At 40.0% G+C, this 27,586-nt stretch overlaps 1 long non-coding RNA gene across 5 annotated transcripts in view; it reads right to left on the bottom strand.

Annotated features, from left to right (window-relative positions):
• LOC140729081 (uncharacterized) overlaps nucleotides 1–27,586 on the bottom strand; it is a 136,404-nt gene that overhangs the window by 20,368 nt on the left and 88,450 nt on the right. For 3 of the 5 annotated variants that reach the window (XR_012099263.1, XR_012099259.1, XR_012099261.1), the window contains exon 3: nucleotides 13,007–13,140. This is a non-coding gene — a long non-coding RNA (uncharacterized lncRNA). Of the gene's footprint in view, nucleotides 1–13,006; nucleotides 13,141–22,487; nucleotides 22,560–27,586 lie in introns of those variants that run through there. The other 2 variants (XR_012099260.1, XR_012099262.1) reach the window with 2 other exon arrangements.

Genomic DNA, 27,586 nt, shown 5'->3' with positions numbered 1-27,586 from the left:
ACATGGCTTATTCTTGAGGGCTATAGTTGTTAATGAGAGCCTTGAGGAAGGTGATGAGAGAACAAAAAATCATCTCTTATCATAAGTTAAGAAATAATGATTTGAATGTGTTCAGTTTTCATTGAGATTATATGCAGCATGACCCAGATGACAGCAAAACCCAGCTGATTATTCAGTACAGGAGGAAGAAACTGGAGGTCCATGAGTCAGTCCTCATTAGAAGATCAGAGGGCCAGTAACTTTAAATTCCTTGGTGCTGTCATATCAAACAATCTGTCCTGGGACCAGCATGTAAACGTCATTTCAAAAAATGCATGACAACACTTATACTTTATTAGAAATCTTCATAGATTTGGCATGTCATCTAAAACTTGGATAAACTTCTATAGATGCACAGTGAAGAGTATCCTGACTGTTTGCAGCATGGTCTGGTATGAAAATGCTAGTGCCTAAGAATGGAAAAGTCTACAAAGCCCTCCCCACCATTGAGCACATCTAGAACGAGCACTGCCACAAGAAAGCAACATCCATCATGCAGGACCGCCCCCCCTCCCCACCATCAAGACCATGTTCTCTTCTCACTGACACCATTGGGAAGAAGCCTTAGGTTCCACAGCACCAGGTTCAGGAATAATTATTACTTTTCAACTATCTGGCTCTTGAACCAGTATGGATGACTTCACTTGCCTCAACTCTGAACTGATTCTCTTTGAAGTGCTCTACAACCAATGACTTTCTTTGATTAGCTATATAAGTGCAATAGTTAGAGAGACAAGCCAAGTTCTAGGTATCAAAGAACATTGATCTTGTTTGCTTCTTGGCTTTTCAGTCTCTCCATGTTAAAACATTCATCTCTAAACTTTTCCAGTTTCTGGTGTTTTGAAATATTAACTCTTTCTTTAACTACAGATAATGCTTGAAATACTGAGTATTTCCTGCAATCAAACTGAGGACACAAAGACATCTAGGAGGACATACCATTGATCATCTGTAAATATGAAACCATCTTGGGTACACAGGAGACACAAGAGATTGCAGATGCTGGAATCTGGAGCAAAAAGAAGGCAATAAACTGCTGGAAGCACTCAATGGGTCAGGCAGTGCCTGTGGTGGCAAAGCGATGATAAACACTTTGGGTTCCGAACCAGCTTCACAACTAAGAGTGAGGTGGCGAAGATAGTCAGGATATAACAGCCTGACCAGTGAAATCCTGAGATAAGGATACTCTGGAGTTCCAAGCATAATCTTTCATTTTATTGTAGACATTTTCCACTTCACAAATCAAAACAGAAAGTGGTAGAAAACTCAATTGGTGAAAAAGCATCTGTAGAAAGAGAAAGACTTATTTTTTCAAGATTGAGACCCTGTACCAAAACTGGGAAAAGGAGAGGAAGGTTTGTGTGGGTGGGAGAGAATGTGGTTGGGCAGTTGTGGGGGGCATGGGTGGGGGTTGGATAATAGGTGGAACAAAGGGACTTTCCCCTGAGGGGAAGAGATTCTTATTATTAGCTATTAATAATCACTTAATAATAAATTAGTAATAATAGATATTCATTTAGTGTTACTAATTCATTATCTGCTTTTGCACAGTTTGTTTACAGTTACTGTTCTATAGATTTGTAAAGTATGCCTGCAGAAAACAAATCTCAGTGTTGGATGTGGTGATGCGTATGACTCTGGTAATAACTTTTACTTTTAACTTTGAACTTATTAATGCTACTAAGAAGCAGTTAAATTCCTTTGCCTATTGTATCATGTTTCTGATGTTGAAAAGTCTGTGCAATTGTGTTTAGTCCGGACTATTGAGACATCTCCATCAGACTAGATTTTGTAAATGAAAGCAAGAGAAAGCATCAGAACAGACAAAAATACCCAGTCTTAATAAACTTCCATGTCCCATTTCACAACCTGTCAAATGATGGACAAGTTCAGCCCATTAAGTTTTCTCCAGAACCTGTGTCTAACTTCAGTTTTCTTTTATTTTCTTCCAAGGTGACTCTCTGACTTCCTCTCTTCCTCCTCCTCACTATCCAAAACAGATTGAAAAATATTTCAAAACTGTGTTTACACCTTGTCCACTATATGCAGCTTCAACCTCCTGTATGGTCACTTCTGCAGAATTGGAATATATCCCTTTAAAATTAAGTTTCTGGCTGGAGTTTAATATTCCCCATCACAGTGAGACAAGAACAAAACTGTAAAGCTTGTACATGATAACCATTGCAGTACAGTGACTCAGGAAAATAGCGGGTAATCAACCCAACACAGACTTTACAAAACCGAAGTGCTGCAGAGGACTAATGGCCCACAAGGGGAAACCGATAACCTCACAAAAAATCATTGGTTTTAATCATTCCATCCCAATGCTAATGCATTGCCTCAAGGTGGAAAATGCAAATGGCAAGAGGAATGGTCAATATTCTGCACCATCACTGGAGCCAAAGAAAATTAAATTTAACCTTCAACTTTCCTTAAAATTATTGACCTTGAAAGTATAGCCAATTGCAGGAGATCATTATTACATGCCTGTAAACTTTTTGTACCCTCCCATGTGTTAGGGTGGGCTGATCAAGAACCTGATTAAAAAGTTTAAGTATCTGTTTATTTCCTGATGGCCTGAAAGATCTCCAAAAAAGCCCCATAGGAATCTTAGCAGTAAAATGTAGGTTAGGAGCATCTGTTATCTGTCATTTGACACTACCAGTTCCATTATGTCTACTCATACACACATACACATTCATAGTGTCACATATTGTCCACTAGTATGGGATGCTAATAACTACTGGATATATTGTCAGAATCTGAATCGAATCGGGTTTAATATCACTGGCACAGGTAGCAAAATTTCTTGTTATGCAGCAGCAGTACATTGCAATACATAATAATTAAAAAGCTATAAATTAAAGTAAGAAATATATGTAATGATATTTCAGTTAAATAAGGAGTGCAAAAAAGAGAGCAAAATAAAGAAAAAAAAACATGAAGGAGGGGAGTTCATTGTCCATTCAGAAATCTGCTGGTTGAGGGGAAGAAGCTCCAGAAACTTTTGAGCGAGTGTCTTCAGGCTCCTGTACCTCCTCCTTAATGGTAGAAACGAGAAGAGAGCATGTCCTAGGTGATGAAGGTCCTTAATGATGGACGCCACCTTTTTGAGGCATTGTCTTTTGAAGGTATCTTTGATGCTGGGAAGGCTCGTGCGTATGAAGGAGCTGGCTGAGTTTAAAACTTCCTGCACCTTTTTCTGATCCTGTGCAGTGATCCCTTCATACCACACAGTGATGCAACCAGTTAAAACAAAAATATAATTAGAGAGAATAATATGAGACTTATGATAAGTACCAGTTACATTGACTAACCTTCTTCCAGTACCACTGTGCTCAATAACACTACAGCGCAGGATAAGCAGGTAAAAATATTGCTACAAAGGTTAACTCCCAATCCCTTCAGTAACAACAAATTATTCTGGGGGCTCCACCTTCCAGGTACTTACTTTCAATTATGGTTCTAGTTTGTCAATAACAAAGATGCAAATTTTAAACCATTGTAGGCCTTCAAGTACTTGCCCAATGGAAGTTCTGTTCTGAAACAATGCTGATGGCTGACACTTGTTGACATAGTACAATGAGACTTTTGGAAAAATTACTGTGGATAATAATTCAATCTACCTCAGGATGGAATCTCATCCAGTTGGGAAATTTAAACAAAATGATTAAAGATTTGATGGAAAATTTGTGGAATTCAAATAGCCAGGAACAAATAATACAATTGATATTTTTAAGATTTACATTGAATAGTTATGTTACTTTATGAAGAGTAATATATTTTCTGAGACTTTACTCTTGGGTGATTTCACTGCTGGGCTTCCTACCTGTGTAAATAAATTGGGAACCTTCTGAGGTTTGGCTGACCTTTTCTCAAACCATACCAGAAATCTTAACTTGTTTAAATCTTCATGAATTTTGTGCTTCTCATATTCAGGTTTAATCAACCCTCATTGCCTATCATCGAGTGTCTGCTTGAGGCCCGTAGCTCTGAAATACTAATAGTTCACTAAAGGTCATTAAAATCTTTGCCTCTTCCAAGAACTCTGATTGTAATTATTCTCAATCAGATCCCTATCCATCTGGTAAGATGGTGGTGTGTTTGATCACAGCGGCTTCTATGGGGTCAATCAAAAGTGCTATTGCCTTTCTAAATTTTTTTTTTCATGATCACAAGACCCTGCTGGACAGTGAGTACTTGAAGTACTACAGGTGTACCTGATCAGCGAGTTGCTTGTTGGGAGAGAAAGTGAAGGAGCTGGACTTGTGCTGCTGCATGTGTCAGAGAGGCACTGAGGGCATCAGTGTGCAGAGGAGCTGCACAGTCTTACAGCACAAGACCTTGTTGGACATTATTAATGTGGAATGCTGCAAATAATCCGATTCACTGATTTATTGGCGGGTAATGGGGGGTGCTGTGTGGCCTTGGTCGTAGTGGTCGCCTGTTTACAGCCTCCCAGCAGAGAGGTGCCGGATTCAGTGTGCTCCACTGCAGGCGGCATGGCATCCGAACTGGAGTCAGTGCTGCCCCTGGTGTTCACTCAGCAGAAGACAAGCTGTTTTATGTTCGACACAGAAATATGCAACATTCACATACACAGAGCCTTGGACTATATATTTTTGTGTGACTGTATTTTACTGATATGTTATATGTGCTATACGTGCTTTGAGCAGTGTGTGACTGTTGATACCTTGGCCCCAGAGAAACACTGTTTTGTTAGCTCTATTCACGTATGATTGCATAACAATTAAATTTGAACCATGAACTATTGTATTAAAATACCCTGATGTGGTGATTATTTTGCAATTTAATGTCATCTTTTGCTTTCCCTTCCATACAAATTTGGGTCCAGATTGTTATTTTTATTGCTTTTCCTTGTAACTTTACTTTTCTTTATGCATCTTTATATGTTCAGTTAATAATCTGTCTGTAAACTTTTAGCAAACTTTGGTATATTTAGTTGTGTACTTCTGTAGATTCTTTGCCTACAAGGCTGCAGAGTGACTCACTCGGAACATGTTCACAAGTTTCATGTCAAAACTGGTTCAGACCAGTTTGCAGTATAAGAGGAAAGCACATGTTCAAGTCCTTTTGGTCCTTTTGTTAATTCTTTTCTTGCTTTGATCGCAGGAACAGACTGGACCTGTCTGACCTGTACTATGATGAACATCGGATAGAACAGGATTAACCACCAGATTTCCACCACAAACTTGACTTCCAAAGAAACTTCTGGACAACATCAGGTCAAGATCTAATACTAAACCTTTTGCTGCTCTTTATGAAGATACCCTTTACAAGGCAGGGAATCCACCTTTAATATTAACCATGTGGCCCTTCACCATTATCAATTTAATCTAGATCAGATGGTTTCAATCCAAAAATCTGAGTGTCCATTTCCCTCCATCAATTATACCTGACCTGCTGAGTTCCTCCTGTATCTATGTGTGTTGCTCCAGATTTCCAGCATTTTCAGTCTCCCGTGCCTCCATTTTTAATAGGCCATCTGGAAATGTGTCATACTAACTAAAGGATATAAGGATACTGCAGCAGGTGCAGATAAGATTTGTAACCATTACACCAGAAATGAAAAGTTTTGTTTCTTAAGAAAAACCTAACAGGGTGGAGTTATTTTCAGTTTGAAAGAGAAGGCAAAGAGATGATGTTTTAAATATCTTAATGATTATGAATGACAGATGGAATTGTGGCCTGTGCAGTGGAGCAAAACCAATCAGTATCCATAATAGGAAATCAAAAAGGAAATTCAAAGTAAGTAAGTTACTCAGCCAGCAAGTGAATGTAAAATAGGTTACCACAAAAAGTGATTGTGTAAAGACTATAATTACTTTCAAGGGATGCTGAATAAGTGTGAGGTATTAAGAACTAGAGCTCAAGAACAGCTTCTCGCTGTTGTAAAACCCTTATATGCATCTTTTGATAAGATGGACATTTGACCTCACAATCTAACTCATCATACCCTTATACCTTATTGTTTGCCCACGTTGTCATCGTCTGAACCCTTGGAGCCTAGGTGGCGCATGGGGCCTCATTGTTTGACTACACTGCACTCTTTCTGTAACTGTAATACTTCATTTTGCACTCTAGTACTTTTCCACTGTACTACCTCAATGTATTGATTGATGCAAAACAAAACTTTTCACCACACTTCTGTACGTAAGACTGTAAGACCATAAGATACAGGAGCAGAATTAGGCCATTTGGCCCATCAGGTCTGCTCTACTATTTCATCAGGGCTGATTCATTTTCCCTCTCAGCGCCAATCTTTTGCCTTTTCCCATATCCCTTCATGCCCTGACTAACCAATACTCTGCCTTAAATATACCCCATGGCTTGGCCTCCATAGCCACCTGTGGGAATGAATTCCACAGATTCACCACTCTCTGGCTAATGGAATTCCTCATCATCTTCATACTAAAAGGATGCCCCTCTATTCTGAGGCTGTGTCCTTTAGAGTTAGACTCCCCCACCATAGGAAATGTCTTCTCAATAAACCAATTTCAACGTCAATCAAAATTCAAAGTAAACTTATTATTGAAGTACATATATTTCACCATATACAACCCTGAGATTCATTTTCTTGTGGGCATACTCAATAATTCTATAGAATAATAACCATAACTGATTCAATAAAAGACCACCAAACTAGGGTATCATATGAGTGTGCAAAAGAGAACAAACTGAGCAAATACAATAAGAAAGAAATAATACTACTACTAATAATAATAAATAACTAAGCAATAAATATGGAGAACATGAGATCAAGAATTCTTGAAAGTGAATGCATTGGTTGTGGGAACAATTCAATGATGGGGCAGGTAAAGTTGAGTAAAGTTATCCCCTTTGGTTCAAGAGCTTGATGGTTAAGGGGTTGTAACTGTTCCTGAACCTGGTGGTGAGCCCTGAGGCTCCTATACTTTCTTCCATTGGCAGCAGGGAGAAGAGAGCATGTCCTGGGTGTTGGGGGTACCTGATGATGGATGCTGCTTTCCTGCAACAGCATTTCATGTATAGGCGCTCAGTGATTGGGAAGGTTTTACCCCTGATGGACTGGGCCATATACATGAAAATAGGATTTTCCATTCACGAGCCTGGTGTTTCCATACCAGGTTGTGATGCATCCAGTCAATGCACTCTCCACTACACATTTATAGAAGTTTGTCAATATTTTAGATGTCATGCCATATCTCCAAAGTTTATCAATTTACCAGTTTATATGCTGTTGAGAATTCAATGAGTAATCTTTTATCATAATGATATAGTTGGGCCAAATTGTCTCTTTCCTAGATGTTTATGTAATTATTGGTATTTTTTTCACAATGCAATCTACCTCTTTTCAACTGTTTCTACAGGGTAACAATGGGAAAATCCCTGCTTGTAATATATTTAGTGAGTTCCTAACCTTGCAGTCAATTGCAGGGTGTACAGATGAATGTTAATGAGAAATGACGAGCAGAAAGTCTGTACTCTATTTGCATACTTTTTACACTCTGTTGAAATTTCTACAAAACACTGCTGCAACCTAGAGAATGGCAAGTCTGAAGAGACAGCTGTTAAATGGGAGGGAAAGTTGAAGTACTGACTATTGTTTATAACAACATAATAGAGCCTGCATTCTCATCTGCTTTTCTTGTTTTAACCTGAAAGTCTTCAATTCAAACAGATAGTTTGTTAATAATCCCAAGAAGCAAAATATTCAATAAATTTCTCAGAAATGTAATTATATTGATTGATGTATAAAAAAATAAGCTATATCTATTGGATTTGTTTTGTTTATTAGAAGAGATACTATCTCCAGAATTCCCATAGGTTTATAAGGCACACTCTATTACTTCTGTGGAATTATTTCTGATTGATTGTACATAATAAAGCTACAGGGCAATGGAGATGTTATTCAAAGGTTCAAAAATTAACACCTTTGATCAATTAAACCTACACATATAGTACACTCAGTGGCCACTTTACCCATACACCTGCTCATAAATGCAAAGATCTAATCAACCAACCGTCAGGCAGGAACTCAATGCATCAAAGTATGCAGAATTCACGAGGTTCCATTGTTAAGACTAAACATCAGAATAGGGGAAAAATGTGATCTAAGTGAGTTTGACTGTGGAATGCGTGATTGTGCCAGACAGGTTGGTTTGATTATCTCAGAATCTGATGATCTCCTAGGATTTTCAGATACAACAATCTCTTGAGTTTATAAAGAATGGTGAAACCACCCCCCCAAAAAAAAAACATCCATTGAGCAATAGTTCTGTGGGCAAAAATCACCTTGTTAATGAGAGAGGTCTGAGAAGAATGGCCAATCTGACAGGAAGGCAACAATAATTCAAACAGTCATGCATTACAACAATGGTGTACAGAAGAACATCTCTGAATGCACAACATGTCGAACCTTGAAGTGGATAGGCTACAGCGTACACTGAATGCCCACTTTAATAGCTAGAGGAGGTACAACCATTTTTGGAGTGAGTGTTGTTAGAGTGGTCAGGCTTTGGCTCAACAGGCTTGGGGAGGGAACAGGTGAAGGCTTTTAGAAAGTTTCTTGTAAGTTTTTTCTATCTTTTTCTATTAGTGCTGAGAATGTGTACAGAGTATGTTCTTTGTGTAAGATGTGGGAAGTCTGTGAGACCTCCTGTCTCCTGGATAACTATACTTGCATTAAGTGCATCGAGCTGCAGCCCCTTAGAGACCATGTTAAGCAACTGGGCTGAAGCTTGATGACCTTCAGCACATACAGGAGAATGAGCAGGTGATAGATAGGAGTTAGAGGGAAGGAGTCACCCTAATTTGCAGGGAGCAGGTGTCTGTGTGACTGTCAAGAGAAGAAAAGGGAATACCATAGAGTACCCTGTGGCCATTCCCCTCATAAGAAGTATACCACTTTAGATATTGTTGAGAGGACAACTGTAGTGACTCACTGTCTGGCACTAAGTCTAGCCCTGTGGCTTAGAAGGGAAGTGGGGAGAAGAGAGGTGAAGTAGTGTTAGAGGATTCCATAGTTAGAGGACCAAGTGTTAGATTCTGTGGATATGAGTGAAACAGCTGGATGGTATGTAGCCTCCCAGCTGCTAGGATCAGGGATATTTCATGTTGTCCATAGCATTCTAAAGGGCGAGGGAAAGCAGCCAGACATCACGATACATCTTGGTACCAATAACATAGAGAGGAAAAGGGAGGAATCCTGAAGAGAAAATACTGAGAGCTAGGCATAAAGCTGGAAGGCAGGACTTCAAAGGTAGTAATCTCTGAATTGCTGCCTGTGCCACGTGCCATTGAGGGTAAGAATAGGATAATATGACAGATGAATGCGTGCTGAAGAATTGGTACAGGGTTTCAAATATTTAAATCATTGGGCTTGCTTCTGAGGAATGTATGACCTGTCCAAAATAATGTGTTACACCTAAACCTGAGGGGACCAATATTCTTGCAGGCAGGCTTGCTAGATTTAGGGGGAGTAGACGTAGGATGGAGATGAGGAGGAACTGCTTTTCTCAGAGAATGGAGTATCGGTGGAATTCTCTGCCCAATGAAACAGTGGAGGCTACCTCAGTAAATATATTTAAGACAAGGTTGAATAGATTTTTGCATAGTAGGGGAATTAAGGGTTATAGGGAAAAGGCAGGTAGGTGGAGATGAGTCCGTGGCGAGATCAGCCATGATCATATTGAACAGTGGAGCAGGCTCGTTGGGCCAGATGGCCGTTTCTTATGTTAGAGCTGTTGGGGAGGTTCATACTCATTTGACAGGGGGCTGGGGACTGGATTCATAGGGCTGAGGATGGGGCAGTTGATATGCAAGTAGGTGCAGTCTGTAGTGAGAAGAAGGACAGGCAGATGAAAGGGCAAAATTGTAGTCAGTGAGATGAGATGAAGTGTAACATGGGGGCAAGATCAAAAAGGATGATGAATACAGGACTGAAGGTATTATGCTTGAATGCAGGCAGTATACTAAATAAGGGAGATTTTTTTGTTGCACAGTTAGAGACTGACAGATGTAACACTCTAGGCATCACTGAGTTGTGGCAGAAAGAAGATCATAGTTAGGAGTTTGTTGTATCAAAAAGAAAGACAGATGGACAGAGGGGATGGCATGGCTCTATTGGTAAAAAATGAAATCAATTTCTTAGAATAAGATGATATAGAATCAGAAGGTGTAGAATCTTTGTGGGTAGAGATAAGAAAGGGTAAAAAGGCTCTGATGAGAGTTATATACAGGCCTCCAAACAGTAGGATACAAATTACAATGGGAGATAGAAAGTCACGTCAAAAGGGCAGTATTACGATAGGGGGAATTTCAATATGCAAGTAGATTGGGAAAATCAGGTTGGTACTGTATACCAAGAGAGGGAACTTGTAGAATGCCTATGAGATGCCTTTTTAGAGCAGCTTGTGGTTGAATCTTCTAGGAAAAGACTGTATTTGCTGTTGCGTAATGAACCAGATTTTATTAAACTGTTTAAGGTAAAAAAAATCCTTAGAAGGCTATAATCATCACATGATAGAATTCACCCTGCAGTTTGAGAGGGAGAAGCTAAACACGGATGTTTACATATTAGAGTGGAGTAAAGGGAATTACAGTGGCACAAGATAGGAGCTGACCATAGGTGACACTAGCAGGGATGATGACAAAACAGCAATGGTAGGAGTTTCTGGGAGCAATTCAGACGGTGCAGGATATATATATCCCAAAGAAGAAGAAATATTCTAAAGGGAGGGTAACACAATTGTGGCTTATGAGGGCAGTTAGAGACAGTATTAAAGCAAATGAGAGGGCATACAATATGTATAGCAAAGGTTAGTGAGAAGTTATTGGATTGGGAAGCCTTTAGAAACCAACAGAAAGGAACTAAAAAGCCATAAGGGAGAAAATACGAAATATTAAAGTAAGCTAGCCAATATATATAGAACAGGATACAAAAAGATTTTTTTTCAGATATGTGAAGTGTAAAAGAGAGGTGAAAGTAAATTTCAGACTACAGGAAAATGATACTTCAGAGGTGCTAATGGGGGACAAAGAAATGGCAGATGAACATAAGTATTTTGCATCAGACTTCACTGTGGAAGACACTAGCAGTATGCCAGAGTGTCAGGGGGCAGAGTGAGTGTAGTTGCTATTACTAAAGAGAAGGTGCTTGGAACACTGAAAGATCTGAAGGTAGTTAAATCACCTAGACCAGATGACGTATACCCCAGGGTTTGAAAGAGGTCGCTGAAAAGATTATGGCATTGGTAATGAAAGTTCAAGAATCACTGGATTCTGGAATAGTTCTGGAGGAATTGAAAATTTCAAATATCACTCCACTCAATAAGAAGGGAGGAAGACAGAAGAAAGCAACTTATAGGCTAGTTGGCATGACTTCAGTGGTTGGGAAGACATTGGCATCCAATACTAAGGATGAGGTTTCAGGATAAAATAGGTGAAAGTCAGCATGCTTTCTTTAAGTGAAAATCTTACCTGAAAAAACTGTTGGAATTCTTTTGAAGAAATAACATGCAAGATAGACAAAGTGGATGTCGTATACTTGTATTTTCGGAGAACCTGTTACAAAGTGCTGGACATGAGGCTACTAAAAAAGACAAAAACCCATTTTATCACAGGAAGGACACTAACATGGACAGAGGATAGGCTGATTGGCAGGAGGCAAATATTGGGAATAAATGGGGCCTTTTCTGGTTGGCTGCTGGTGACTAGTGGTATTTTGCAGGGGTCAGTATTGGAACCATTTCTTTTCATGTAATATGTGAATGATTTGGGTGATAGCATTGGTGGCTTGTGACCATGTTGGTAGACAATTTGAAGATAGGTGGAGGGGCTGGTAGTGTTAAGGAAGCAGGGAGTTTGCAGAAGGAGCTGAACAGATTGGGAGAATGGGCAAAGAAGTGGCAGATGGAATATAGTGTAGGGATGTGTATGGTCATGCACTTTAGTAGAAAGAATAAATATTTTCAAAACAGGGGGAAAATTTAAAAATACGAAGTGCAAAGGGAACTTATGGGCCCTTGCGCAGGATTCCTTAAAAGTTAACCAGCAGGTTGAGTTGGTGATAAGGAAGGAAAATCCAATGTTAGCATTCATTTAGAGAGGACTGGAATATGAGAGCAAGGATGCAAAGCTAAGGCTTTATAAAGCATTGTTCAGACCTCGCTTGGAGTATTGTGAGCAGTTTTGGGCCTTGTATTTAAGACAAGATGTGCTGGCATTGGACAGGCTCTAGATGAGGTTCAAGAGAATTATTCCAGGAATAAAAGGGTTAATGTATGAGGAGGGTTTGATGGCGTTGGGCGTGTAGACTTTAGAGGAATAACAGAGGATCTGATAGAATTCTATTGAATATTGAAAGGCCTAGATGGAGGGGATGTGGAGAGTATGTTTCCTTTAGTGGAAGAGCCTGGGATCAAAGGACACAGCCTCAAAATAGAAAGATTTCCATTTAGAATAGAGATGAGGATGGAATTCTTTAGTCAGAGGGTAGTAAATCTGTGGAATTTATTGTCGCAGAAGACTGTAGAGTCCAAGTCACTGTGTATATTTTAAACCCAGGTTGATAGATCCTTGATTAGTCAGGGCATCAAAGGTTACAGGGTGAAGACAGGAGTATGTGGTTGAGAGGGATAATACATCAGTCATAATGGAATTGCAATGCAGACCTGATGGGCTAAATGGCCTCATTCTGCTCCTATGTCTTATGGTTTAATTAAGTGGCCACTGAGTGTTTCTTCTAATAGCTATAATATAATGTGTTAATGTTAAAACTTTTAAATGAATACAACTGATCGCTAGGCTGGTGAAATAAATAAGCACATTAAAGGACAATGATTGGTTTAGATTATGCATATCACTCTCAGTTTATGATTATGTAATTAAGACTTCCTTTGAAGCATTAGATCTTTGAGGTTGTTACAAAACTGGACAAATTAGAAGGAAATCATTATCACTGAACCTCATATGTTTTTGGCTTCTTCACCTTCCTTTCCAATCCTGGTGCAGAGTCTCAGCTCGAAATGTCATTTCCATAGGTACTGCCTGAGCTTCTCCAGCATTTTGTGATCATCGAGCCTCCTATGATATTTTTTGCTGAAATGAGACATATGATATTGTTTATTTTGCAACAATGTAGAAGGAGTTATGTTTTACATGTGCCCCTTAAGGTTCTCCTTGCAATGCACTTGCAGCCACAGTAGTATTATAATTTGCACCATCACCTTTAAATAAATACAACTGATGCCATCTTGTGAGCAATTGCCACTTAATCTTAATGGATACTCTGATGTTTTGGCAACATCAAAAATTGTTCAGATGTAAGAGAGATGTTAGCCTAACCACCAGTTCAGCTTGAATGCGGCCATTAGACAGTATCCACTGACAGAGGATTGATGACTATTTACTTAAGACAAGGTCCAAGGGGCTTAGTGCTCTTGACCGATGCCCAACAAAGGAAGTATTAAGTTTGCAATGCATTAGATTTTTTCGAGTGGACCACCCATGAAATACTCACCTTCATGGCAGCTTTGAGCTTTAAACTTTTTGAAATCAAATCTCTTTGCCTTTTTTTAAAACTGAGCTATACTGTTGTTATTTTTGCAGACTTCATCAGTTCTGGCCAGACTGAAAGTCAAAAGTGCATTCCTGCTGCTAAAAGACACATTTTACTTCTTTTCAGGAAATAGGAGAGGGGTTTCTAAAGAACTATGATCTTATTCTTAAAGAAAGATCTCTGAGTTCCAGCACAGCAAGGGTTTTCCAGGAGGTCAGAGTAAACACGTCAAGGATGTTCTCAAAGTCTCCTTGATAAAAAGTTATATTCCCACCCATTCTCTGGCCAGTGTTCCCTAAAAAATGGAGAATGAGTATCTCTAGGATGGGAGAACACAGTCTCCAAGCATTATCAGCTGAGAGACAGCACACGTCCCAAGAAAGTCACCCATCCATGCCATCAACCACCACCTGCCCTACAGTCTGTGAGTTTAACTCAGACTCTTCAGACACTTAACAAACCACAGAACATGAATGAAAAAAAAACTAATCTTGGACTGCAGAAGAAGAGAAATGAAAAGAAGAAGAAGCAGACAAGAACTTCAGGAAGAATATGCCTATATCAACACAAAAATCTTGACGGTGAATTGAATGAATGTACTATATACTCTGTGATAAATTTCTGTGACCTCCAACCAGTCTCTAATGACTGAAGATGAAGCACTGTAGCAAGGGTAAAATTCAACAGATGACCAAAAGCTAAATGGAAAATTAGATGCGCAAACAACCAGCAATAACTGTCTTTTGTTTTCAGTTAGTCCAATTTTCAGTTCTGTTGCAGTGCTTCAACTGAAATGGTGACTACCACTTTACCTCCACAGAAACTGAGTTTCACAAGCAGCTTGTTTTCTGGCTATATTTTCAGGCAGATTCTCATTTACTTACCCAGAATTCCTATCGAACCCAGGCAGAGACATTTTAATTTATGCACCTCAAAGTCAAGATATGGTTGCATTGTTAGGTTCCAATATTTTTTCCCTCTAACTACTTTGGAAGAGGGAATCATTAAATAAACCTAAACTTAAAGTTTGCTTCCTGATTCCATGAAATCAACTGAAGGACCTGGAACAGTTCCAAAGTAAAATGCTGGTGAACACCTAGTGCTCACAACTACTTTTGCCCTGACTATTGTGAAAAACCTTCAGTCCTGCTAAAGGGTCTTGGCCAGAAATGTCAACTGTACTCTTTTCCATAGATGCTGCCTGGCTTGCTGAGTTCCTCCAGCATTGTGTGTATGTTGATTGTGAAAAGGTTTGTTTGATTTGTTTGAGGATCAGTTATTTTTTAAACTTTGAGAGTATAATTTGAAGGTTTATTCAAACAGTTCAGGATTGAGAAGTGAGCTGCAGGCAGGAAGTGAGTATGTTGCATTAACATCATGAATCATTAACATTATGAATGATGTAGTCATAAAGATGTATTGCAGTGAGTAGACCTGTCTGCCCTTGGTGAGTGTACTGACTCTTAGTAAGTTAAATTCCATTTGTATTCTCACTCCCTTACCTTAAGACCATAAGAGACATGAGCAGAATTAATGCATTCAGCCTTTTCAGTCTGTTCCAACATTCAATCATGGCCAATTCTTCTCAACCTTTTTCTCCTGCCTTCTTCCTGTAGACATTAACTTCTTTATCTCACATAATATTTCTTTATTTTGCAATCATATTTCACCACAACTTTTGTGTTGGGGAACACTTTAGCTGGAGGTCAGTGAGTTATGTAAGGCTAAGGCTAGAATCAAAATCAGAATCAGAATTAGGATCAGTTTTATTATTGCTGGCATATTTGTTGTCTTTGCAGCAGTTGTACAATGCAATATACAAATTCCAGAAAAGTTGGAATATTTTCCAAAATGCAATAAAAACAAAAATCTGTGATATGTTAATTCACATGAACCTTTATTTAACTGACAAAAGTACAAAGAAAAGATTTTCAATAGTTTTACTGACCAACTTAATTGTATTTTGTAAATATACACAAATTTAGAATTTAATGGCTGCAACACACTCAACAAAAGTTGGGACAGAGGCATGTTTACCATTGTGTTACATCACCTTTCCTTTTAATAACACTTTTTAATCGTTTTGGAACTGAGGATACTATTGTAGTAGATTTGCAATTGGAAATTTTGTCCATTCTTGCTTGATATAAGACTTCAGCTGCTCAACAGTCCGTATTCTCCGTTGTCTGATTCTCCTCTTCATGATCCGCCATACATTTTCAATAGGAGTTAGATCTGGACTGGCAGCAGGCCAACCAAGCACACTCCGTGTCTACAAAGCCATGCTGTTGTAGCCCGTGCAGAATGTGGTCTGGCATTGTTCTGCTGAAATAAGCATGGACGTCCCGGGAAGAGAGTTCGCCTTGATGGCAGCAAATGTCTCTCTAAAATCCTAATATACGCCTCAGAGTCAATGGTACCTTCACATACATGCAACTCACCCATGCCGTGGGCACTGATGCACCCCCATACCATCACAGATGCTGGCTTTTTCACCTTTCGCTGACAACAATCAGGATGGTCATTTTCATCTTTGGCATGGAGAACTCGACGCCCGTTTTTTCCAAAAACTAGCTGAAATGTGGACTCATCTGACCACAGCACACGGTTCCACAGTCTTTCGGTCCATCTGAGATGAGCTCGGGCCCAGAGAACTCGCCGGCGTTTCTGCATAGAGTTGATGTATGGCTTCCTCCTTGTGTAATACAGTTTCAAGTTGCATTTCTGGATGCAGCAACGGACTGTGTTAAGTGACAATGGTTTTCCGAAGTACTCCCGAGCCCAGATGGCTATAATTGTCACAGTAGCATGACGGTTTCTTAGGCAGTGCCGCCTGAGGGCTCAAAGATCACGCGCATTCAACAGTGGTTTCCGACCTTGCCCTTTACGCACTGAGATGTCTCTGAATTCTCTGAATCTTTTCACAATATTATGTACTGTAGATGTTGAAAGACCTAAATTCTCTGCAATCTTGCATTGGGAAATGTTCCTTTTGAACTGACTAACAATTCTCTCACGAATTTTGGCACAAAGGGGTGAGCCACGACCCATCCTTGCTTGCAAAGACTGAGCCTTTGATGGATGCTACTTTTGTACCCAGACATGATACCTCACCTGCTACCAATTAGCCTGCTTAGTGTGGAGTCTTCCAAACCGGTGTTACTTGAATATTCTGTGCACTTTTCAATCTCATTTTGACTCTGTCCCAACTTTTGTTGAGTGTGTTGCAGCCATCAAATTCTAAATCTGTGTATATTTACAAAATACAATTAAGTTGGTCAGTAAAACTATTGAAAATCTTTTCTTTGTACTTTTGTCAGTTAAATAAGGGTTCATGTGAATTAACATATCACAGAATTTTGTTTTTATTGCATTTTGGAAAATATCCCAACTTTTCTGGAAATGGGGTTGTATAATAAGAGAAAAAAAACCATAAATTGCAGTAAGTGTGTGTGTGTGTGTGTGTGTGTGTGTGTGTGTGTGTGTGTGTGTGTGTGTGTGTGTGTGTGTGTGTGTGTGTGTGTGTGTGTGTGTGTGAGTGTGTGTGTGTGTGTGTGTGTGTGTGTGTGTGTGTGTGTGTGTATTTGAGCTGTGCCTAGTCACACAGTTATAGGTGTAGAGAGAGTAGAGCATTGGGCTAAGCACACATCCCTGAGGTGTGCCAGCATTGATTGTCGGCAAGGAGGATATGTTATTTCTGATCCGCACAGACTGTGGTCATCCAGTTAGGAAGTTGTGCATCCAGTTGCAGAGGGAGGTACAGAGGTCCAGGATTTGGAACTTTTCCATCAGAGATGTAAGAATGATGGTGTTGAACACAGAGGTGTAGTCAATAAACAGCATCCTGACATAGAGAAGTGTACATTTAAGTAAAGTATCAATCATGCTTTTCATACAGCATAGAAATGAGCCCTTTGGCCCACAGTCATCTTACTGTAATCTTATTTCTCTAAAATGATGAGTGTCAATGGCAGTCAGAGTCCACATGGAGTCAGTTAATTATATTACCGTATATTACCTACAGAGGTTGAATGATTCTCCTTTCTAAGAAGAAACTTGCGAGGCATGGCACTTGTGTCCATATTTTCCTGAAAATGGCAACACCAGTAGAAAGGTCTGTTGTGTAATTAATACTTTTATTAATATTTGAGTAATATTGTAAATATGTTACTCGAATAGGCATACCTTGTTTGCTTACACAGTTCATTAAGGGCTATGTGTAAAAGTTCATGAAAGGCATACATCATCACACCACCGCATCATATGTACACACCACACCAAAGTAAGAATGTAGTAGGAACATTATTCTCGGCTCGGTATTTTTCTTTCAATTAGTTTTATGAGCTTTGCTGATATCGTGAAAGTATTGCAGGAACATTTGGAATCAAAACTATTGTTAATTGTAGGACAATTTAGGTATCAGAAGTGGAATCAAAAGCAAGGGGAGTTGATTTCAGCGTACGTGGCTGAATTGAAGAGGTTGTCTGAGCGTTGTCAGTTCAGTGATGGGCTTAATAATACACTGAGAGATCATTTAGTTTGTGAAATCTTACAAGGAAAGATTCAAAAATGGCTCCTAACAGCTGCATCTATCTACTGCTGCACTCAAACTGTGGTTCTCACAGCTGCTTTTTCCTGTTCCTGAAGCTCACCAATTGGCTGCATTTATGATATCTCCACAGCCTGGAAGATGGCGCCTTTAAAGTGCGGCCTGGTGTGGCTCTGCAGACGGAATTTCTCACTGGTGTCATGAACTGAAACATTGCATGGAGCTGGAACATTGAGACAGTGAGTGTGGCTGTTCGAAGCCTCTGCACTCGGGTGGTGTCTCTCTCTCTCTCAAAGGTGAGTGAGAGTTTGCTGACAATTCTCAAGCCGGAGGAACTTGAAATAAAAGCGGCAATGCAGACTGTAACATTAGAATAGCGACTGTTTGTTTCCCCACTTTCTGTGAAAGAAGTGAAAGGAGAGATGCCTCTCTCTCTCTCCCTTGTTAGTGAGACAGAGAGAGAGCCTGAGGGATATCGAACTGTTGGGATGAACAGTTGCTGTTGCATGCATGGTGGGAGGTGGGAATGTTAATGCTTTCTGCTAGAATAAGTGAAGGGAGGATTGATGCCACTTTTTGCTGCCTATGTGTGGGAAGGGGGCATGGGAGTTTGGGGTTCTTAAGTTTTTTTCTGTCATTCATCCTTTGGGTTTTTTTTCTGTTTCGAAGATGTCTGCAGAGAGTAAGAATTTCAGTTTGTATATTGTATACATTCTCTGATATTAAATGGAAGCATTGAACCATTGACAATTGAAGCATAACTCTCAATTAAAAGACCAGTTGAAATTGTTGTATCAATGGAAAACACAGCCAGCAATAATTGAATTGCAGTCAGGAATGAAAGTGAGCGAGATCAAAATTGCATCGTCGAAACAGAGGTCATCCTGGCTGAACAAATTGTATTACCATTGTTGTAGGGGCTTATATACACCAGACATTAAAATCCAAACATGCTGAAAATGCAACAAAGTAGGACACATCTAAAGAGCATGTTGGGCAGACTAAAATAAATGAATGGACTGCACAGGGAAGAGAAAAAGATTTTAAAAAATCAAGTTGTAATTTCAAAAAGAGCACCAATCTCATGCTGTGGATGAAAAATCTGATAATGACAGAGTAATACAGGACTGAGATTTACAATATAAAAACTAATAAGAGACAAGCAATATAGCTTCCACCAGGAGTGAATGGAAATTGGCTCATCTGTTTCAGTCATTTCACAAAAGGGGTTTGAATGGCATTTCACAGATATTGAACTGAAACCTGTAGATATCCAACTAAGAACTTATACTGGAGAAAATATGTAATGGGAATGACATTTGTAACATTGAAGTACAACAACCAAAAAGCCAGACTGAGTTTGTATGTGGTAAAAATAGGAGGGTCAGCATTGTGGGGCTGTGAGTGGATGAGACAATTACAACTTGACTGGAGATCCATCCACCATTTTCATGCCACATCACCTGCAATAGAGTCAACTGAAAGTGAATCAAGAAAGGTAGGGATGATGCCACAGCAGTGTTCAAGGATGGCATTGGAAAACTCAAACGTGTCTAGGGTAAAAAAAATGTTAAATGAAAATGCCTTACACAAGCTTTACAAAGCCAGTTCCTTACATTATCCATAATAAAGCACCCAGTGAGTTAGGTTGCATGGAGGATGAAGGAATTCTTTCTAAGGTTGAGTACAGCCCATGGACAATGCCAGTAACCAAGAGACATGGGTCTGTCAAGATGCGCGAATTCAACCAACCGCGATTCGTCTTTGTTCCTGTGAAGAAATGGCTCCTAAAAAGTAATTAGGCGGTCAAAGCAATTCCTCAATGGCTAAGAGGGAGCATAAAGTGCTATCTCTCACTGAGAAAGTAGAAATATTGGATCTTCTGATGGCTAAATTATACATGGAAAAAGCTCTTAGTCTCTATGAGCAGTACTGTGGCAAGGTTGATGAGAGCGAGAGAAAAGAGTTTAAGGCTAGTAAGGGATGGCTGGCTGGCTATGTAAAGCACTACAGTCTCAAGAACGTAAAGATCACGGGAGAATCAGCATCCGTTAATGCCGAGGCCGCAGCAGCATTCCCAGAGGAGCTGCTATTCTGAAGTCTCGACATTCAACGCTTGAAGATCCTCAGCCCTCAACCTCCATAGTTCTTGACTTTAGTATTATTGAGCCTCCTCCAAAACATCCTCATTCCCTAAACAGGACAGTGTAACAACTACTGTACAGGTATTACAAGTCTTACTCGTTGTTTGATCATTGATCGCCTTGTGTCTCATTCGTTCGCTGCTTGTGTTGTGAGCAAGAGGAAAATGTACAGTTTCTTTTCTTGTCAATATTCCCTAAACACTACAGTATAACAACTATTTACATAGCATTTACATTGTATTAGGTATTATAAGCAATCTAGAGATGATTTAAAGTGTACGGGAGGATGTGCGTAGGTTATATGCAAATACTATGCTATATTATATAAGGGACTTGAGCATCTGTGTTTTTTGGTATCCACGGGAGGTCCTGGAACTAATCCCTCGCGGATAAGGAAAGCCGACTGTATATGTAAAAGTATGTGAATGGCAGATGTCATTATACCATCATATCACGTGTGTGCCTCGCTAAGGAAGAACAAAGTAGAATGTTATGCTCGGCTCCATGTTTTTCCTTCAATTAGTTTTATGTTTTGGAGTTACAAAACATTACAAGGTCAGTCCATAGGTTATATGATTTGGAATGTTATATTGCAACATTACAAAACTCTAATAGAGAGTTTTCATTGCTGCCTGGATCATCATGATTCACTTTTTTCTTTCTTGTAAATTGTGAGATGGAAAGCCCCTCATTGTATCACCAGTTTCACTGTAACATGCTGCAGTAATGCATGGACTGTTTGAATATCGCATTGGTGCACCTTGAGTACTCCACTCATAGAAGCATAGAAAACCTAAAGCATAATACAGGCCCTTCAACCCACAATGCTGTGCCAAACATGTACTTACTTTGGAAATTACCTAAGGTTACCCATAGCCCTCTATTTTTCTAAGCTCCTTGTACCTATCCAGGAGTCTCTTAAAAGACCCTATCGTATCCACTGTTGCTGGCAACCCATTCCATGCACTGACCACACTGCATAAAAAACTTACCCCTGACATCTCCTCTGAATATTCATCATGCAGAACCTCCAATGACCTCTGCACGTGAATTTGCACAGCCAATTAAAAGACATTTGGGCAGGCAAACGGATAGGAAAGGAGAAGAGGGATGCGGGCGGATGGGATTAGCACAGTAAGTATCGTGGTTGGTAAGGATTTGTTGAGTTGACAAACCAAATTCTGTGCTCTACAATACTATGACTATACCTGCTATTCTTTAAGCAGGGGTGTCAAACTCATTTTAGGTCACGGGCCGGATTGAGCAAAATGCAGCTTCATGCAGGCCGGATCAGTCGGACGCGTGCGAACGCAGCTTTCGTTACCTCCGTTTTTTCAGCCTGCTCTCATGTGTCTCAGTCTCTGCTATAACTACAAAGTGTTTCACTTTACAAATTCTGTTTCTTATGAAGAAGACTGCCGAGCAAGACTGCCGAATAAACACTAAAAACCCTGAAAACCTGGTACCTGAATAAACTCAGCATTAGCCATATCATACGCCATAGGCGCTTCGATTACTGGGGTCAGCTTTAATAGTAATTAGATATTATCTCGTGGGCCAAAGATAATTCCACCGCGGGCCGAATTTGGCCCGCGGGCCTTGAGTTTGACATATATGCTTTACAGCATACACTGATTCCAGGAGAGACTCTGACTCCAGAACATATTCAGATTTAGGAAGTATATTTCCCTCCTACTCATCAGCAGGTCCTCGAGGCAGATGCCCTTTCTACTCCAAATCCTGCAGCTTATGTTATTTGACACTCCCCTTTAATATCAGAGGTGGATTAACAGTATTTTGGTGACATCTCTGCCATCTGCATGAGAAAGCTGGGAGCAAGATAGTAAGGTGGCTGAGTAAAAGTGCTCCTGAACAGATTGACAGGTTCTCTGTCCTGCCTTTCACCATCTACCACCTGACCTTGCATGTCTGCATGAGTTTTCTCCGGGTGCTTTGCTTTCCTCACACAGTCCAAACATATACCAGTCTGTAGGCTGGTGAGTCATTATCCTGTGATTAGGCTAGGGCTAAATCGGTGGGTTGGTGGGTGGCATTCTTAAAGAGCTGGAAGGGCCTGTTTTACATTCTACCACTAAATAATGTGTTGTGCAATCTGACGATATCCCCCTGCACACTTATTAGAGGAAGAGTTCAGTACTGGTTTAAAGTCATTAAAATAGCAAAATTAACTTACCAAATTAATAAAAGAGTAGTATGTTCAGCCTGTGGCTTCCTCTGCACAGAGACTGAACCACCTATATACTTGTTAGGCTAGTTTAGATACAATAATTAACAATAAGTTTCTGAGTGCCTCTGGGAATTCCCAGTACACTCATAACTGAAATCTCCTCAAGCGGGTGGATTTGTGTGAACACTTCTATGGAATTCACATGTTACACTCGACTTAACGTGTTAGCCAAGAATCAAACTTTGTCATGACATTACATTAACAGTAATCTGCAGCCAGTAGGTTAATCCTGCAATTGCCTGAATTTATCAGTGAGCTTGTTTTGAAAGCACTGCTGTGCACTTGCATGAGTTCACTTGCTGGTGTTAGGTTGCAGTTGTTTACAGTGTGTACTTGCAGGGGCACGGTCTCTAATTGCACAAGTAATAAGTGTAAAGTTTTGGTGCAGATGAGATAACATCACTTGATCTACCTCAATGACACTGGCCAGATAAATATTTCTACTGAACCTTTTATTTAATAAAAACATTTCTGAGTCACATATAAGCTGCAGTTCTGCTCTTTCAGATCTATAAATTCTTAAGATTAGGGATGCTCAATGTCTAACTTGAAATGCACATATAAACACACCACACTGACATTTCAAACTACATGCATCTACATGTATTTATATTATGCTGTAGAACATAATGTGAACGTTTACGTGTGAACACGAGGAAATCTGCAGATGCTGGAAATTCAAGCAACACACACAAAATGCTGGTGGAACGCAGCAGACCAGGCAGCATCTATAGGGTGAAGCACTGTCGACGTTTCAGGCCGAGACCCTTCATCAGGACTAACTGAAAGGAAAGATAGTAAGAGATTTGAAAGTGGGGGGAGGGGAAAATGCAAAATGATAGAAGAAGACCGGAGGGGGTGGGATGAAGCTGAGAGCCGGAAAGGTGATTGGCAAAAGGGATACAGAGCTGGAGAAGGGAAAGGATCATGGAACGGGAGGCCTAGGGAGAAAGAAAGGGGGAGGGGAGCACTAGAGGGAGATGGAGAACAGGCAGAATGATGGGCAGAGAGAGAGAGAGAGAAAAAAAGAAAGGAGGGGGAAAACACTAAACATATCAGGGATGGGGTAAGAAGGGGAGGAGGGGCATTAGCGGAAGTTAGAGAAGTTAATGTTCATGCCATCAGGTTGGAGGCTACCCAGCCAGTATATAAGGTGTTGTTCCTCCAACCTGAGTGTGGCTTCATCTACAGCGCCAATGCAGTCGTTGATGTAGCGAAGGAAAAGAGGGGGACGGATACCCGTAAAGGCTTGGAAAATGGACTGTTCCACAAAGCCAACAAAAAGGCAGCATAACTGGGACCCATGTGACTACTTTACGGTAGCAAATGTGAATGGAATTCCTGAATGGCTAATGTGTAAAGACATTCAGACATATTACAGAAATCACAACAGGATTTCACTTCAGCTGAAGACTAGCAGCAAATACTTAGGAAGGACATATTAGTTTGATGTTGTTGTATGGCATAAATATATGTCAAAGCAGGATATTCATTTACAGATTAATAGAGAACTAGTATTTTCAGCTAGGAGTTTCCTCTGCACAAAGAATGGACCACTTACATACTTGTTATTTTAGTTTAGATACCAAATTGTATTCTATTATTCTATTGATTCAATTGCATTCTTCTTTCTTCTTTCTTTCTTTATTCTGCTGTGAATGCCTGCAGGAAAATTAATCTCAGGGTGGTATATGGTAGTACATGTGTATGTTGGTAGTAAGTTTGCTTTAAACTTTGAACTTGGAAATTTAACTCAAAAGTTATTAATTGCCATTGTGAATACTTAGTGCTCTCTCAACTGAAACCTCCTCAAATGGGCGCTTTTGCGGGAACCATTGTGTTGACTTTACTTGTTACAGCTGACTTAACATTACACTGAAGATCTAAACTGTGTTACAACATTACATCAGTAATCTGAGGTCAGTAGATTCATCTGAATCATCAGTGATCTTGTTTCAAAAGCACTGATGTGCAGTTGCATGATTTCATTTATCCATTCTAGCCAAATCCAGTGCTTAAATTTATTTAAAATGTAACCAGAGGAAAATATTTGGAATCTCATCTGAAAGGGAATGTCTTCTTCACCATATTAAGTCACTCAGTACTACACCAAGATGTTAGTTTAGGACAGGTCATTGCGTGCTGTAGTGTAGCTTCAAATTATCCTTCAAATTACTAGGTTCTAATTTTAAAGTAACAAAATAAGCCTGCTATGTACTAAATTTGTTTAATGTTCATCTCAGTTTGGCTAAAGAAGGATTCAGTTGAATTAAAAATTCTGGGTTGGATTAAGTCAGACAGGGCTTAGCAATTCTGTACACCGGATCAGAATGTTTGAAATTGAAAGGACGTGGTGGATTACTTGAGCTGTCAAAATTCAACAACTTGCAATGTGCAATTGTATAACAGGGTATAAAAAATTCTGAGAAATGCAACTGAGCTTTATTGGACAACGTTTGTCATGAATTCACATAAGGAAAAATTCAGAAGCCTGATAAAAGTTTACATAGAATTGTGTGAAATGTACAATGGAGAAACAGGACATTATACTTCAGTGTTCTCTGTTAGTGCTTCACGATTCAAGATTCAAGATTGTTTAATGTCATTTCCAGTACACAAGTGTAAAGGAGAATTAAAAAATTGTTACTATGGATCTGATGCAGCACAGCGCAACACAATAAGATAAAGAAAACTAATAAAAAGCACAACAAATATAAATACTTAAGATACTTTATATACATAGTTTGATTGTATGTACATAAAGTGACAGTTGGTACAGGAGTGTCTGTACATACTGTACATCTTACACAGTAAGATAAAGTAGTGGTGGTGACGGGTGTGTTGAGGGGAGGTTAGTGGGTGGAGGTGTTGATCAGCCTTACTGCTTGGGAAAAGTAGCCCTTTTTTGAATCCAGTGGTCCTGGTGATGATGATATGTAGCCACCTCCTTGAATGGAGTGGGACAAGCAGACCATGAGCAGGGTGTATTGGATCTAAACTTTTTTTTGGAACGTTTGTGACACTGGCAAGCACAGCACTTCATGCCCGTTCTAATTCCTCTTGAGAGTGTGGGGTAGGCCACCTTGAACTGTTGCATTTCATCTCCTGATGTTGCTCTCACAATGTTGCTGAGTGGAGATTTCTAGAATATTGTCCCAGTAAAGATGAAGAAACGGTGATATATCTCTGTCAGTATAGTGCGTTGCTTGCAGGAGCATCTGAATATTGTGTTGATCACCATCAACCCATTGATTCTTCTTCATGATGCTGATACTGATGGTATGAGAGGTGCTACCAGCATAGCCCAGGTGAGAAATTACACTGCATTGTGTATTCTGTCGCCATGAAATGAATACTATGCATAGTGGATGGGCTGTCAATCGAGTGATGATACTGAGCTCCCAGAGTATTCTATTGCATGCCTACCTTGTGCATTGTATATGGTATGTCAGGAAGTGAGTCTGTCACCACAGGATATCCAGTCTCTGACTGGTCTTGTCACCACACTGATTCATCAGTCTTATTTCATCTCAGTCTTTCAACCTACCATGCTCTTACTTTCTCCCACATCTACACACTGGTTTACCTGCTACAAACCTCATCCTCTTCCTTGTAGAATGCATTAAGTGATTATTTTATACTCATGATCCCTATTGATGCCATAAGACCATAAGGTATAGGAGCAGAATTAGACCATTTGGCCTATCAAGTCTGCTCCACCATTTCATCATTGCTGATCCAATTTTCCTCTCAGCACCAATCTCCTGCCTTCTCCCCCATCTCTTTATCCCTGGCCAATTAATAATCTGTCAACCTCTGCCTTAAGTATAGGTTCAACAGATACATTTAATGTCAGAGAAATGCATACAATATACAAATCCTGAAATTCTATTTCTTTGCAAACATCCACGAAAACAGAGGGGCACCCTAAAGAATGAATTACAGTTAAACATTAGAATCCCAAAGACTGTCCCACCTGCTCCCCCCTCCCAAGCACAAGCAGCAGCAAGACAACGATCCCCCACCCCCACCATCAAAAAAGCATCGGCGCCCTCCACTGAGCACTCAAGCGTGCAGCAAAGCATCAATAAAGACACAGACTTGCAGTACCCCGAAGACTACTCGTTCACCCTGTAATTCAACATACCACAGGCTCTCTCTCTCCCTAATAAGGGAAAAAGAGGTGTCCTTGTTTCATGTTTCACAGTGAGAGGGGAGATATAACAAACAAGTGGTTGATTTATGGTGTTAAAAGTCTGTTGCATTGCTTTTTCCAAGCTCCGTGCCCAAAGAACTCTGGACACACAGCCCACGACAGCTAGCCTGCTGCTTCCGATCTTCCGTGTCCTCCCGTGATGCCTCATTTTGAGGCACCAGCCTAGAATCAGCTGGTCCCCAGAGCCACGAAAATCCAGCACTCTGAAGGTGCGCTAGTCTCCCAGGCCCCGTCCTTGGGATATCAAAAAGCAGCCGGTTGTGAGTCCCTAAGAGTGGGTCCCAATCCCACAAAGAACTGAAGTCAGCATGTAGCTCCAGGTCAGGGTCTTCCAAAGAAAGGGAAAAAAAGAGATATCAAAGATAGAAATAGAGCTGTTTCCAAAGATGCAAACAAAGGAGTTGCCATATAGGCCATGCTCTGCCCTACAAAGACTCAGCCTCCACAGCTGGCTGTGGCAAAGAATTCCACAGATTCACCACCGTCTGGCTAAAGAAATTCCTCCTTATTACCATTCTTAAAGGACACCCCTCTATTCTAAGGTCATGCCCTCTGTTCTTAGAGGACCATTCCTTTCATTATTTTAAAGATAAGTTATTAGGAGCATCTTCTACTAAAATGTACCCAGTCATAAACTTTCCTTACAGTCATACTTATTTATGGATTCATATTTGTAAATCCTTGCTGTATTATTAGGAACTGCCACACATCTGTCATGGAACAGAATATGGACTTCAATTTCTTCAGTTGTCAGTGTGGCAAAGGACTATTGAACCTCTTGTTTCCAACTGAAGGGGGAGGTATTTACATTCTCTCTGTGTTTGCAGTC

This window comes from Hemitrygon akajei, chromosome 6 (assembly GCF_048418815.1).
Source record: "Hemitrygon akajei chromosome 6, sHemAka1.3, whole genome shotgun sequence".
Lineage (NCBI taxonomy): Eukaryota > Metazoa > Chordata > Chondrichthyes > Myliobatiformes > Dasyatidae > Hemitrygon > Hemitrygon akajei.
This window is presented reverse-complemented; position numbering and strand designations above follow the sequence as displayed.